Below are 14507 nucleotides of genomic sequence, written 5' to 3' on the forward strand. Positions count from 1 at the left end.
CATTTCTTGCCTAGTTATTTTAAGCTATTGCTGTGTTTCCTGAACTTTTGTTTCTAAGGATGCTTTCTCAAGAACATCAAGGAGGAGAACAGCTGAGATAAAACATCCCATTCTTTTTTTTTCATCTTCCCCACCTATTAAAACTTGAACAAAGTGATTATCAGAAACAAAGAGGAGGGAGAGGGCTGTGTGCTCTTCTCAAGCACTGAAAGAAAGAAAGAGTATCCTCTGTGTGCTGCAGAATTGGATCATGATCACCGGAAGGGAGGGGAGCACACCAAGAGTTGAGATGGACAAGACGTGACCACAGAGGCTTCGGAGCACCACTGTCCAGAAGAAATATGATGCGCTACACCACAAGGTGCCACGTATGCAATTTTGAAATTTCTGGCAGCCATAGTTTTTATGTAAAGCATTAGTGAAACTAATTTTTTTAATATTTATTTTTGAAAGACAGAGACAGACAGAGCATGAGCAGGGAAGAGGCAGAGAGAGGGGGAGACACAGAATCCAAAGCAAGTTCCAGGCTCTGAGCTGTCAGCACAGAGCCCGCTATGGGGGGCTCGAACTCCCAAACGGAGAGATTAGGACCTGAGCTAACGTCGGATGCTTAACAGACTGAACCACCCAGGATGCCCCTGAAATCACCTTCAATATAGTTTATTTAACCCAATCTAGCCAAAGTATTTTAACAGCAACATGTGATCAGTTTATAAAAATCATCAATAGGATCATTTATGTTATCGTTTTAAATAATGTCTTCAAATTTCTGTGTGTATTTTGTATTTACTGTGCATCTCAATTTCAACTAGCACATTTCAAGTGACTGGTGGCCACATGTGGGTACTGGTTACCATACTGGGGTGCGTTAAGTTTACAGGACAAGTTCAAGTACACCAAACAGGGACCCGGAATACAAGACTTTCCCCTAAAACATCTTCTGCATGAATTCAGTGATATGTTTCTCAACTCCAGAGGCTCTTCCCAATGTTGCAGTGACCCCCACCCCCCAAATCTATTCCCTATGCACCAGGAAGATGTGGCAACACCATTTGTTGACAGAACATAAAATCACATTCAGAAAAATTGCTTCCTGCTGTATCTTCCCTCTGGACACGTCCGCAGACACACATATACTGCCCCTCTCATTTTAGTAAATACAGAGAAGATGGGACACCTGGGTCTCAGTCAGTTGAGCATCTGACTCTTGGTTTTGGCCCAGGTCACAATCTTTTTTTTTTTTTTTTATTTCTTTTTGAGAGAAAGAGAGAGGCAGTATGAGCAGGGAAGGGGCAGAAAGACAGGGAGACACAGAATCTGAAACAGGTTCCAGGCTCTTAGCTAGTTGTCAGCACAGAGGCCGACATGGGGCTCGAACCCACGAACTGTGAGATCATGACCTGAGCTGAAGTCGGATGCTTAACCGACTGAGCCACCCAGGTGCCTGGCTCAGGTCACAATCTTGCAGTTCATGGATTCAAGCCCTGCTTCAAGCTCGGTGCTAATAGCACGGACCCTACTTGGGATCCTTTCTCTCCCTCTCTCTGCCCCTCCTTTATGCTCTCTGTCTCAAAATAAATAGACTTTCAAAAAATAAATACATACATACATATAACAAAGAAAGTACATAAAGATCCTATTTCCCCACAAGCATTTATTCAATAACACAATAATTATTAAAAAAAAAAAAAAAGAATGACTGAATATGACAATTCAGTTCAACCCACATACTGAGAACCTAACAGGAGCTCAAAATTGTTAAAGTGTTAAAGTGGATGCAGAAGAAAATGCCCGCTAAGAGAGCCACTTTTGGTTTAAAAAAAAAAAAAAAGGCATACAGAGGGGTGCCTGGGTGGCTCAGTCGGTGGAGCGTCCGACTTTGGCTCAGGTCATGATCTCACGGTTCATGGGTTCGAACCCCACGTCGGGCTCTGTGCAGCAAGCTAGCTCAGAGCCTGGAGCCTGCTTCGGATTCTCTCTGACTCTCCCCTGCTCACACTGCCTCTCTCTGTCTCTCAGAAATAAATAAAACACATTAAAAAAAATTTTTAAAGGCACAAATACATAAAATAGTTAAATAATAAAGCAAATGAGAATGTAATTAACCTCCAGAAGGAAGGTGTGAAGACTGAAGACCACCCACCAAGTAAAAGGGAACAGTCCATGCAAGGATTGCCCTCACTTCTGATACCGACTGCCAATTCAGGGAATGCCTTGGGTCAGGCTGCTGCAACAAAAATACTACAGACTACATGATTTAAAGAACAAGCATTTATTTCTCATGGTTTTGAAGGCTGGGAAGTCTAAGAACAAGGCACAGGCAGATTCAGTGTTTGGGGAAGGCTCTCTTCCCGAGCTGTAGACAGCGGTTTTCTCACTGCACCTTCACATGGCAGCAGGAACAGGAGAGCTCTCTGAGATCTTTTTTTTTTTAAATTTTTTTTAATGTTTTATTTATTTCTGAGAGAGAGAGAGAGGGAGAGAGAGAGACAGCGTGAGCGGGGGAGGGTCAGAGAGAGAGGGAGTCACAGACTGAAACAGGCTCCAGGCTCTGAGCTGGCAGTCAGCACAGAGCCCGACGCGGGGCTCGAACCCGTGAACCGCGAGATCATGACCTAAGCCAAAGTCAGACGCTTAACCGACTAAGCCACCCAGGTGCCCCTGAGATCTTTTTTTTTTTATAAGGTCATCAACCCCATTTATGGGGGTTTCACCCTCGTGATGGAAGAACCCCTCAAATGTCCCAGTTCTTTTTATCAACACTTGGGGGCTAGGATATCAACATATGAATTTTGAGGGGGATACAAACATTCAGTCCATAAAAGGGAGCCCCCCAAAACCACTTTCGGTTTTAATTATTCACTAAAAGGACTCACCGAACTGAAAGCTATTACCCTCACGGTTACGCTTAATTAAAGGGGAAGAATGCAAATTACAATCAGCCAAGGGAAGGGACACACAGAGCAGAGTCCAGGAAATTTTCAAACGCACAGCTTCTGGTCACCCGCTCCCTGCGGAGTCATGGACAGTGTTAGCTCCACCCACTGGAAGTGACAGTATTCAAATTCAAGGAGGGCTGCCAATCAGGGAAGCTCACCCCAGCCTTTGGCGTCCAGTTTTTTTTTTACCAGGGCTCAATCCCGTACAGCATGGCCTGCATGGCTGACCCTAGTGTTCAGCCCTTTCCAGAGGTCGGGTTAATGCCTTTAGTTTCCAGTCCCTTTTGACGCCAGAACTGATCCCCCATGGCCCAAAAGCCCGAAGACAAACCACACTGTTAGAATGAGCAGAGCCAAGGCCCCCAAGCCAACTAAGACCATTCTATAAGGCAGAACATTCAAGCTGCCAAGGGATCATCGCCCAACAGCTTTCGGGTAAAAAGCCAGTCATCTCTTTGCATCAGGTTAATTCGTCACTACGCTAGACAGAGAGTATGGAAATTGTCAGAATATAGAAAAATCGGTGTGGACAGGGAGTACCAGAAAGAATAGGGGATTTCTTTCAGCACTTCAAACGTTGCAATGAGTTGAATTCCAATAAAAAATGGAGAAGCTTGAGGGGCACCTGGGTGGCTCAGTCGGTTAAGCATCTGATTCTCGATTTGGGTTCAGGTCACGATCTCATGGTTTCGGGAGTTCAAGCCCCACCTCAGACTGCACTGACTCTGCAGAGCCTGCTTAGGACTCTCTCTCTCTCTCTACCCCTCCCCAGCTTCCACTCTGTCTCTCTCAAAACAAATAAATAAACCTAAAAAATATTTTAAAATGGAGAAGCTTTAGAGAACCTTGATCACAAGAGCAGAAAAATGCCCAAATAAGACTGTTTTGGGGAGATTAGTATGATTATGAAATCTGCTTCTCTCTGTCTCTCCTCTCTTCCTAAGGTATGATATCCACTCTCATGTTTTTAAAGAAGTTGGTAGTGCTCTAAGTTGTATCTTTAGACTCGAGCCCTATCTGGAGCTCCAGACTCCTATAACCCACAGTCTATCTGATGTTTCCACTGGGATGTCAAATGGGCATCTTCACATGTCCCAGGGGGACCTAGGATTTCTGCCACTCCTGTCCACCTCCTCATCACATGATGGCATCACAGGCGACCCAGTTACTCAAGCAAAGACATCAGACCATCCTTAGCTCCTACACCACCAACTACCGCGTTGGGAATAATGCCCCAAATCCAAATTGTATCTTAAGTCTCACCACATCCGGCCCACCCCACTGCTGCAACCCAGGTCTAAGCGCGCTGCATCGCTCATTTAGTCCTCTGATATAACTGGCTCAGTAGCTCTCTTCTTTCCCTCCACAACCCCCTCCCCACGTGGCAGCCCAAGTGATCTCCTTAAGGTACAAATCTTAAAGTACAAATCACATCATGCGACACCTCTATGTAAGCCCTTTGACGGAGCCCCCCAATTCATTTAAATTCCCACCGTCACCTTCAAAACGCTGCGTGGGTTCAACTACCGCTAACTTCAACTGCCATGGCCCTTTCTCTTATTTTCCAGCCTCCCTGGCTTTTCTCCTGAACACAAGGAGCTGCTTCCCATCTCTGGACCTTCNCCACATCCGGCCCACCCCACTGCTGCAACCCAGGTCTAAGCGCGCTGCAGCGCTCATTTAGAGTCCTCTGATATAACTGGCTCAGTAGCTCTCTTCTTTCCCTCCACAACCCCCTCCCCACGTGGCAGCCCAAGTGATCTCCTTAAGGTACAAATCTTAAAGTACAAATCACATCATGCGACACCTCTATGTAAGCCCTTTGACGGAGCCCCCCAATTCATTTAAATTCCCACCGTCACCTTCAAAACGCTGCGTGGGTTCAACTACCGCTAACTTCAACTGCCATGGCCCTTTCTCTTATTTTCCAGCCTCCCTGGCTTTTCTCCTGAACACAAGGAGCTGCTTCCCATCTCTGGACCTTCGTGTGCTCTTCTCTCTCTCGCTGGAACGCTCTTCTCTCAAAGCCTGTCATGGCGGCTGTTTTCTTATCATTTGAGTCTGGGCTCAAACCTACTGAGAGGTCTTCTCTGGCCATCCAATCTGATTGGCAGCTACTTTCAATCACCATCAGGGCACCCTATTTTCTTTCCTTAAATATTAAGTAGCACTCTCTTGACTTCGTTTGTATATTTACATTGTCTCTNACGTGCTCTTCTCTCTCTCTCCCTGGAACGCTCTTCTCTCAAAGCCTGTCATGGCGGCTGTTTTCTTATCATTTGAGTCTGGGCTCAAACCTACTGAGAGGTCTTCTCTGGCCATCCAATCTGATTGGCAGCTACTTTCAATCACCATCAGGGCACCCTATTTTCTTTCCTTAAATATTAAGTAGCACTCTCTTGACTTCGTTTGTATATTTACATTGTCTCTGTTTACTTGTTTACAGTCTTTCTCTCTTGGTAGAAAGTAAACTTCTAGAAAGTGGACTCTTGCCCATTTTGCTTGCTTCTCAATGTCTAGCGCCTACCACGGAGCTGGACACAGAATATGCACTTCATATTGTGGAATGAAATGTAATGGGTTTCAGGACTTATAAGTGTTCAAAATTGTTAAGAAAAAGTCTGTTTTTTCATGTTTCTTCTGTTTTTGAAATTTTCTCTGCGACACTCTCAACAATAAATTATAATAAATGTTATCCTTCACCTTATTCTAACTTGCTCCTTCAAAAAAGCTAAAGCACCTGTTCATTCTAAAATGTAAATGGCTGATAAAGTTAAGCACGTCAAGGCTTTTGAAATTGGGACAGAGCACGAAATTGGTGGTTTTTAGACCACAGCATTCCCAAACCCCAGAAGATGGGAGTTCTCAGTTCTTCAATGCATCTGATTTTTCTGCTGGAGTATGTTTTCATGCTGAGCTCAGAATACACAGCCACCTTATGTCTTTTTTCCTGAATGATGACCATACAAGTAACTTTGCAGACAAGTGCCAATGGAATGGGCCCTCGATGGTCACATTTCTAGCCAGTTGAGCTGAAGACTCTAGGGTCTGGAAGACCTCTCCAGGGTCCTTAAAATAGCTACCCACTCAGGGCGCCTTGGTGGCTCGGTCAGTTAAGCATCAGACTTGGCTCTGGGGCGCCTGGGTGGCTTAGTCGGTTAAGCGTCCGACTTTCGCTTAGGTCATGATCTCGCGGTTCGTGGGTTCGAGCCCCGCGTCGGGCTCTGTGCTGACTGCCAGCTCAGAGCCTGGAGCCAATTTCAGAGTCTGTGTCTCCCTCTCTCTCTGACCCTCCCCTGCTCACGCTGTCTCTCTCTCTCTCCTAGAAATAAATAAAAAATGTAAAAAAAAAAAAAAAAAATCATCAGATTTGGCTCAGGTCATGATCTCGCAGTTTTTGAGTTCAAGTCCCGCATCAGGCTCTGTGTTGACAGCTCAGAGCCTGAAGCCTGCTTTGGATTCTGTGTCTCCCTCTCTCTCTTCCCCTCCCCCACTCATGCTCTCTCTGTCTTTCTCTCTGAAAAAGGAGTATTTTAAAAATTTAAGATTTTGCTTTGAATATAAATTACCTAGACACCACTGGCTCAAACATTACCAAAAAGTTACTATGAGATCTTTTCCTGACTACAAAAGCAGAAACTACAGAAAAGCTCTAGAAAGAAAACTGACATGGGAAGTGACTTCTTTGCCATGAGATAGACCTAGTTAATTTTTTTGAAGTATTTTCTTCTGCTCTTTGCATATATACATATTTTTATTGCAACGTAGGGATCATATGATTCAACAGATTACAACAGATACAAAGATTATGAGATAATCTTTTAGTCCGAGGCCGGCTACAGAATGTATCATGTTTGTGATTATTTTCTTTTGTCATGAAATAACTCCTCTACAATGTACTTTTCATAACCACGGAGGGTTTATGATCTCTGGATCAACAAGAAGGATTCAAATTTCTATACAGTCCACTGTCAGTCCATCTACATATGTATTTGCCATTGACCATATACTCAGAAGCCCATTATGTTCTGTTTTAGTATTTTATGGTGCCTGCTAGAGCGTTAATCTACCTGGAATTGGTATGAATATGTGATTCAGCAACGTGATCTAATTTGGCTTTTGTTCAAATGGCTCACTGGTTTGTGAGTCAACAAGTTGTAATCTGGCTTTAAAAAAATTTTTTTTTAATCTTTATTTTTGAGAGAGAGACAAAGCATGAGGAGGGGAGGAACAGAGAGAAAGGGAGACACAGAATCCAAGGCAGGCTCCAGGCTCTGAGCAGTCAGCACAGAGCTCGACATGGGGCTCGAACTCATGAACTGTGAGACTGACCTGAGCTGAAGTCAGACACCTTACTGCCTGAGCAACCCCACCCCCAGGCATCCCATCAAGTTGTGATACGGCTTTTAATGAAGGGTATTTTCTCTACTGACTTGTCATATACTAACACCTGATTTGTTATTTTAGGGTTAGTCTTAGATACAGTGTTCTGTTCTGTTCTACTGACCAAGTTTTATTCCTCATATTAAAAAATTATTGAACCTGGGGAGCCCAGGTGGCTCGGTTGGTTAAGCGTCTGACTCTTGATCTCGGCTCAGGTCTTGATCTCAGGGTCATAAGTTCAAGCGTGGTGTTGGGCCCCACATTCGGCGTGGAGCCTACTTTAAAAAATTAAAATTGAAATTAAAAACAGGGGCGCCTGGGTGGCTCAGTTAAGTATCCGACCTCTTGATTTCAGCACAGGTTATGATCCCAGGGTCTTGGGATCAAGCCCCGCAATGGGCTCTGAGTTGAGAACAGAGCCTGCTTAAGATTCTCTGCCCCCCGCCCCCATCCTGCTCTCTCTCAAAATAGAAAAATTTAAAAATTGATACAGCACTTCTTTGTTCACAATTGCGGTTTTTCCAAGCCCTCTCAGCTCTGCTGAGGCAGATATCGGATTAGAACTTAGATACCTAATTTAAATAGTAAATATTTTAAATGTGAAGAGTTTAACTGAAAATTGCAACTACAATTGCAACTGTTATCTCTCATTTGGAGATAAGGCATATCTGCATATCTCATATCTACGAATAATTGTTCTAATTGTTTATGAAGGTTCCCTTCTCTTACCCATCCTCAAACATTTCCTCCGGCAATGATGCCCTCTCTCTGCAGAATTGATGGACTCCCTCCTGGAGTATTTACATCAGAAAATAAATGTGATCTAGTTTCCATCTTCCTTGGGGAAAAACGTAATTATCCCAAAGCCTGTGTCTTGGTAGATCTCTTTCCCTCCACACTAAAACCTTTGGGAAGAGCTGTCAGCCATTGTGGATTATGCTTCCCTCCCATTCACCATTCAACCTACTTAAATGGGATTCTTCTCATGGTGGTCCATGAGAACGATGCCTCTAAGAAGATCAGAAATGTACATGCTGTAAAATCCAGAACCTTCTCTGGCCTCCTCATTTCTGACCTCTCAGCAGTAGACGCCTCTCTCCTTCCCGAAAACATTCCGTCTCTTGGCCCCTGGGACCCCATGCTGGTGATCTTCCTCTGATCGCCCTGGACCTTCTGTTAGGGACACTCTCACTCACCCATGATGCGTGGTGTGCATCTTCATAAGCCTGGGGTCCTGGGTCTTCTCACTCTTCCTCCTTTGGCATCTTTCTCCTCTCCCTTGGCATCTTCCCATCAATTCCCTCCAATTTCACTAATTTTGCACTTTCTACAGAACCAATCCATTAGCATCAAAGACATAGTTATTTCCGTCGTTGTGCTTGACCTCACGCCCACTGGCAGCTACACTACGTTTCTCTTCCTTTGGGTCACTGAGACTTTTTTTTTTAAGCCTTAATTTGCAACCATCCATCTTCTGAACTCGCATACTGGCTCCAGATGGTTTCTGTTTTATTTTGGATTTTTCAGATACGCTCTTCTGTTATCGGCGGCGAACTTTTCTCTTTATTTCCCATAATTACACCTTCTCCTGTTAATGTGTTCTTAACTGAATTGACCAACACCTTCCAGAAAAATAGTAAGGAAAGCTGGTCATATCAGGCATCATTATTGGGCTCTGGACTTGAAGACTATCTCTAGCACGACACTATCACGAATGACAAAGTTTAGGATAGATGTTCTTCATGACACTATGACAGTTTCCTTAGTTTACAAAGAATTTTCAATCGGCTGTGGATGATGTTGAATTTTATCTACTACATGTTTTTTAAGTTTATCTATTTATTTTGAGAGAAAGAGCATGCACATGGGTAGCACAGGCAGGGGGAAGGGCAGAGAGAGAAGGGGAGAGAGAATGTCACACAGACTCTGGGCTGTCAGAGCAGAGCCTGACTCGGGGTCGATCTCACAAACCACAAGACCACGATCTCACCCAAAGTCAAGAAGTGGGCATTTAATCTGAGTCACCCAGGCACCCCGCAAATTTTTTTGAAGTCCAGAAGATGTCGAGGTATTTTAGCACTCTTATTTGTTGCTTATGATCTTTATCTAATGCTTATAAACTTCACTGCATTTTTAAATTCAGCCATCATAGTTTTTCTCACTAGAAAAACCTCTGACATTACATTGATTCCCAACCGCTGTTTTTTGTTGTTTCAATTCTTGAAAGGTTATTACTAAAGTTACAAAGATTAATTAACTTCTTTGATGTTTTTCTTTCCCAACAAAAGTCTAAGACTTAGATTACATTCTGAAATATATTAAGGCCACTAGGTGGCTCAGTCAATTAAACATCCAACTCCTGATTTCGGTTCAGGTCACAGTCTCAGGGTTTGTGAGTTTGAGCCCTACATCTGGCTAGGCACTGAGAATGCAGAGCCTGCTTGGGATTCTCTCCCCCCCTCTCTCTGCTCTTCCCCTGCCCTCTCTCAAAATAAATAAATGCACTTAAAAAAATGAAGAGTATTTCATATGCTTTTATCAAGATTACTTCATTTGCTCCTCCTCACGGTCCCATAAGTTAAACACAGCAACGTATATGAAAAATGACTTAAAATTGCGTGGACCATCAGAGCATTGAATGAATTAGCATGGCGAGAATGTAGGGAAATGAAACAGGAAGTGAATGTATAAATAAACGAATAAAATACCTGGAATATTGTGCAGTTCAGTAGTTTGCTGAGGGGCGCCTGGGCGGCTCAGTCGGTTAAGTGTCTGACTTCAGTTCAGGTCATGATCTCACGGTCTGGGAGTTCAAGCCCTGCGTCGGACTCTGTGCTGACAGCTTGGAGCCTGGAACCTGCTTCGGATTCTGTGTCTCCCTCTCTGTCCCCCGGGTGCTTGCACTCTGTCGCTCTGTCTTAAATATAAACAAACATTAAAATCAATTGTTTTTTAAAATAGTTTGTTGACTGGATGAACAAAATTCCTTTAAGCTGTAAGCTGCAATCAGCAGCAGGAGATAATTAAACCGCCAGGTGCAGCAGCCTGGGTCTGTACACTTAGTGTGGATTAAGGGTCCCATCATGATTCTCTTGCTGAAAACCCAGCTGAAAAACAAAAACCCAAATGAATGGGCCAGATAGAATACTACTACTTCTTGGCTTTTACAACTTTCTATTATTGGTCTGTTTACATATCTTACTTGCCCATTTGTCTCCCGTCTCATTTCCATCACAAATCTGCTTCCATTTCTGCACGACATCAGACCCCACTGCTGCCGATGCGGTTTTTCCATCTTTGCAGGGACGAGCTTCCAGGCAACACATGGCAAAAGCGGAGTAACCTTCCCCTTTCGATGAAAACCCCGGGTTGCAATAACCCTTCCATTTCAGGTTCAATCTTCTCCCGCGATTCACAGCAGTCAAACCAGAGAAGCGCTCGTGGGTCCGCAAAGGGGGCAGCGGGGAGGGTGGTCCCCATGGCCAGGTCGAGGTCACCACAGGGGCAGGGTGAAGGGTCAGGCTTTCCCTGTTGCACCTGGAGGATTCATAAATGGGGATATTTTAGTCCCTGGCACCGGCCACTCCTTAGCCTGAGAAAGCACAAATATTTACAGAAGGAAAACCAAACACGATCGTCGCAGCACTGCCGGGCTGCGCCGCGGAACTTAATGGAGGGTTTCTTTCCCCCTATGGGTTTCAAAGCAGCCTGAACTAAGGATGCTAAAGCAAACAGCATATCTGAGATTTAATGGAAAGGAAAACATGCATGTGGCATAAAAGCCCCATTATTATTCCTTGGCACTTAATTCCAGGCGAAGAGCACCGCAGTGACTTTTTGATGCCCCACTCGGACCACCTGCCCATGAGCCAAGTCAGGCGGTGAAATGGCTGGGTGACAGTCACCGCGAGCCTTAGCCTCCTGAGGACCAGGGAGCGGGGACGTGCGGCCAGAGTAGATGGATTTATGGTGCAGGGACACCTGTGAACAATGCCAGGTGACATCTGGCATCTGCCACCTGAGGTCATCAGCAGGAAGCTGTATGCTGGGAGGGGACATGGCTGGAGCCAACATGATGGGATGTGAACCCCAGGTCTGACAGTTGGTTCTGTAGGTTTGGGACTCACCCGAGTCCCCTGGGACTTCTCTCTCCTCTCCTTGGTCTGTGTGTGTGTGTCTGTGTGTGTCTGTGTGTGTGTGTGTGTGTGTGTTTCCCTGCAATTGATGTCACTTGCAAATGGTATAATGCACACGTTACCATCGCACAGAGCAAGAGAGAAAACATCTCCCCCCTCGGGGAAAGTTCTGAGCCTGATCACCAAGCGTCCTCTGCCACCACACAGCAAGCGCTCTTTCGTGTTTGGGCTTCTTGCGATCAAGGTAACAACTGAGATTCATTCCTGAATCTGCGTGTATCCACAACTGGTTCTTTTTTTTATCGGTGAGTAGTATTCTGTGTACAGCTACGTCGCAGTTTCCTATCATTTATCCATTCTCCTGTTGATGGACATCAGGACTGCTGATGGTCTGGGCCATTAAAACAGAGCTGCTCTGAACTTTTTTTGTGCAAATATCTTCAGGAATGTATGCACTGATTTCTCTAGAGGTAGAATTGCTGGATCAGGTAGGGTAGGAAAACATTTAACTTAAAAAAAAAGTGGCTAAGCAGTTTTTAAAAGTGGNTGATGAGCGTCCTTGACCGTATTTGGTCTTGTCAGGTTTTTAAATTTCAACTATTCAGGGGGATATATTGTTTGTGTTTTCATTTGCATTTCCTTGATGAATAATGATGCTGACCACCAATATGTCCTATGCTTTTTGACAACTCAGATGTCTTCTTTTGTATAGCACTGGACTGAATCTTCTCCATGTTTTAATTGGTAGTTTGGGATTTTTTTTAATGTTTATTTATATTTGAGAGAGAGAAAGAGACAGAGCATGAGTAGGGGAGGGGCAGAGAGAGAGGAAGACACAGAAACTGAAGCAGGCTCCAGGCTCCTAGCTGTCAGCACAGAGCCCAATGTGAGGCTCTATCCCACAAACAGCAAGATCATGGACTGAGCCCACGTCAGAGATTTAACCGACTGAGCCACCCAGGCATCCCATAAAAAACTTTACTTATTAAAAGTAGCCAATTAGAATAAATATTTACATCTTCCTAATGCCTCATAAAACCCACAAAAGAAACAGACCACATAATGGTAGATTTTTAGAGCTACAAAACCAGAAAATGTACCATAAAGCATATAACATAATTAAGACCAAACATGTGTCCTACCGTTAAGTACAATGTACTAAATGCATTCATCAACAGAAAAAAGACATTTGAGTTGGATCACAAAAGGAATGTTCCAGATATGAGATACAGCTAAAACACAATGTGGAAAGATTGGCTATAATGGATTGGCAAGTAAGGAGGGGTTATGAGTAATACTAACACGGCATTTATATTCATAAAACAAAAATATGGGAGCCATTAGGGGAACTAAATAGAGAAGGATGTTTTAATTCACATATTTCAGTCTGTATGAGAAAGCTGACATTAGTGAAAGAGAAAAAGAAGAACATAGATCTTTTCCTGTCAAAGTCGTGTTTTCAAAACGTGGCCATTTATTAAGCTGTAAGAAACTATTAGTATATTACAAAAAGATAGAAAACGTATGCTAATATCAGAACAGAAAACAAAAGCCCTACCTCTTAAAATTTTTTAAATCCTTCCTAATCAGTTCTGAAGCTAAAGAGAAAATCTATCTTAATCTGTAGAGCTTCAGGAAATCAGTAACAATGGAAGTGCTACATATTAGAACTTTTGAAATACAGAAAAAATAGTGCTCAGAGGAAAATCAATGGTCTTCAATATGTGTTTTTAATGAAAGAATGATAATGAATGAATCAGGCATTCAACTCAAGAAATTAGAAGAATAACCACCAAAAAGTGAATAAAAAAAAGAATAAATTAAGATAAAAAGAAAGAAATAATGAATTGGAATACAGAAGACACAATAATGAATAAATAATTCCAAGATCCAGTTCTTTGAAACAGAAAATAAATGAACTTTCATCTGACTTAAAATGAAAAACCAAGTTCAAATAACAAAACAAGAAATAAGAGGAAATAACCATGAACATAGAGGGAAATTTTTAAAAAGCCAAGTAACTACTTTCTTCTACCTTTCAAGTGAAAATGAACTTGAGAACTTGGCTAAATACTTTCTTAGGAAAATGTGACTTATTAAAATTGACACTGGAAGACAAGAGAAGTCTGAACCCATCAATTACAGTAGAAGAAACAGACAGTTGTGATGAGCCAAACTCCATAAAACACCAAAACACAGTTAGTTTAGTGGCATAAAGCTTCCAGACCTTTAAAAAACAGGTAACTGCAATTTTTTAAGTATTTTATATTTGAGAAAGCCAGAGACAGAAGGCAAGCAGGAGAGAGGCAGACAGAGAGGGAGACGCAGAATCCAAAGCAGGCTCCAGGCTCTGAGCTGTCAGTGCACAGCCTGATGTGGGGCCCAAACCCATGAGCCGTGAGATCACGACCTGAGCTGACGTCAACGCTTAACTGACTTGAGCCACCCAGGCGCGCCAAGATAATTGCAATTTAAACTGTTAGAGGAAAGGGGTGCCTGGGTGGCTCAGTCAGTTGAGCGTCCGACTTCGGCTCAGGTCATGATCTTGCGGTTCGTGGGTTTGAGCCCTGCGTCGGGCTCTGTGCTGACTGCTCAGAGCCTGGAGCCTGTTTCGGATTCAGTGTCTCCTCTCTCTCTGACCCTCCCCTGCTCAGGCTCTCTCTCTCTCTCAAAAATAAAAAAAATAAACACTAAAAAAAATTAAACTGTTAGAGGAAAAAAATTAACTTTTACAGAAAAAGTGATAAACTGAACTACGTACAATTATTACATTAAAACAAAAAAGTACTACAGGCAAAGTCAAAAGACGACAAATGGAAAAATGCGTTTGCAATTCCTACCACAAACATTACCAATTTCTCCCAAATCAGCATGGAAATAGAAAAATTAGTAAATAGAAAAATTAGCCTAATAGAAAAATTAGGAAAGCACATGTGTGCACGGTTCACAGGACAAATTGTGACTGAAGTATGTTCATATATCGTTAACCTCACTCATAAGAGAAAGTTAAACTGAAACTAGAATCAAAGAACATTATTCATAATCGGGG

This window comes from Crocuta crocuta, unplaced genomic scaffold, assembly GCF_008692635.1.
Source record: "Crocuta crocuta isolate KB4526 unplaced genomic scaffold, BGI_CrCroc_1.0 scaffold139, whole genome shotgun sequence".
Taxonomy (NCBI): Eukaryota; Metazoa; Chordata; class Mammalia; order Carnivora; family Hyaenidae; genus Crocuta; species Crocuta crocuta.